The sequence below is a fragment of the Aotus nancymaae genome, unplaced genomic scaffold, assembly GCF_030222135.1.
Source record: "Aotus nancymaae isolate 86718 unplaced genomic scaffold, 86718_ANA_hifiasm-v0.15.2.pri h1tg000488l, whole genome shotgun sequence".
Classification (NCBI taxonomy): Eukaryota; Metazoa; Chordata; class Mammalia; order Primates; family Aotidae; genus Aotus; species Aotus nancymaae.
Window position 1 is genome coordinate 182914 of NW_026988903.1, and position 2096 is coordinate 185009.

General features: G+C 39.9%; 1 pseudogene; it reads right to left on the reverse strand.

Annotated features, from left to right (window-relative positions):
- Positions 1-833: 833 nt before the first annotated feature.
- LOC135273228 (small ribosomal subunit protein eS4-like) lies at positions 834-1615 on the reverse strand (annotated as a pseudogene).
- Positions 1616-2096: the final 481 nt, after the last annotated feature.

Genomic DNA, 2096 nt, shown 5'->3' on the forward strand with positions numbered 1-2096 from the left:
GTGTTACTGGCATCTGGTGGCTAAATGTTGCTGTTAAACATCTTACAATGCATAGGACAGTCCCCCTCCTCCACAACAGAGTTATCCAGTCTCAAATGTCAGTACTACTAAAGTTTGAAAAACCCTGTCACAAAATGTTATTAAAGCAATAAAAAATCTATAATGTAAGTATAATTAGGCCTGGGACGACCACATTTTTACAAACACTGAGCCTGGTAAACAAACCACAGGAGAGAGAAGACCTTCCCAGTGTTCCCCTTTTGGAGCGGTTCTTGGTTTCAGAATTTTGTTTTCACTCTTTATACTTAGGCGTTAATACTTATGGACACAGTCATATGTCCTTTCTTTGTCGAAAGTTCCTTGTGCCAGTTTTCTACAATGCGTCTCTGGCCTTAGGTTTTTAGAGAGAATGTCAGGTAGGTTGATCCTCACTCCTCAGGATTGAAGTTAAGAAAGAACCTACACTACAGCTTGAAATCACTTTTCTCAATGTGAATACAATTTATGAAATGCGGCCATTAGTCTTTTATATAATGTGCTACATGGTAGAAGAGGGGCTACTCAACCAATAAGATGAGATTAAAAACAAGAAGAACAAAGAAGAGAGTGGATAGAGGATGTATCCAGAGTAATCAAGACTAACTTTCAAACCTCTCCAACTCTGTACCTTTCTAGTTGAGTGACCTTGGGCAAGTGACCCAGGCTATCTCATCACCTAAATAAAGGGGATAATGAGGCATCTGTCTTATTGTTCAGCTATATGTGAACTGCTCATCACAGTGTCTGATACGTAGGAAAGTTTCAATAATGTTTTTATTCATGCTGTATTAACTTTAATTAAGTACTAGGATCTTTCTAACATGTCTGGAGACCATTTCACCCACAGCTTTGTTTGGCCATCTGTCTTGTCTCTCTTCAGCAATGGTGTGGTGGACAACCTTTCGCTGGGGAGGAGAAATCCATGGTTTGTTGCCTTTGTCAAAAAAGAAAATATTTGAGAGCTGGGTGGCAAAGCTGTTGCCACTGGCTTCTTTCACATTAACCACATCAAAAGATCCAGAATGTCTCTTTCTGTTCGTAATCACACCAATTCTTCCCAAGGTAGCGTCCACAGTCACAGGATACCAGTGTTGACAGGTTACCAGTGTTGAACTTGATGAAATCCGTAATCTTGCCAGTCTCCAAATCAATTTGAATGGTGTCATTTACCTTGATGAGTGGATCTGAGTAGCAGATGGTGTGAGCATCCTGAATCAACAGATGAAGGGTTCCTTTTGTGACCACAAATATTTTTCTCATTTTGCACAACTTGTGCTTGGTCTCCTCAGGTGTAATACAACGAACAGCAAAATGACCCTTGGTGTCATACAACAGACAAAAATTATCTTCAGTCTTGTCAATGCTGATGACATTCATCAGTCTAGCAGGATAGGTTATATGAGTTCAGACCTCGCCATTGATCTTAATGAACCACTGCATGTAAATCTTCTTTACTTTGTCTCCTGTCAGGACATACGTAAGGCTCTTCCTTAGGAAAAATGATGATGGGGAGAGACTCTTTCAGCTTATAGGGACCAGTAGATGGACAGGGAACAAACATACCAGTCAGTTTATCCACAATCCAATGCTTAAGCTGCAACCCACGTGAGATGCTTCTTGGGACCATAACCCATGGTTGCCGTAGGCACAGAAAGAGTCAATAAATGTTAACTGTTACTATCTTTTTTTTGCCATTTATTTATTTACCAACTATTATTGGGTTTCTATTACATGCCAACTCCTGTGCTAGAAACTGAGGATTAAATGGTAAGCCGAAACAATGCTGTTATGAAGCTTATTTTTGAGGAGTGAAAGACATGAATTAAATAACCAAAAAAAAAAAAAATCATATGCTTCTGGTTGTAATAAAGAAAGCTACACGGAGCTATAACATATAACTGAGAGATGTGATCCCTTCTGGATCCCAAGGGGTCCTTGGAAGATCCTACTCATGCGCTGAGAAGCCTTTTGGATCTTTACCTTGTGATAGCTCTTCCTTCTCCTTCAACATTAAAAATAGCCACCATGGGCGACATGTCAATGTGGTGACAAGTCAC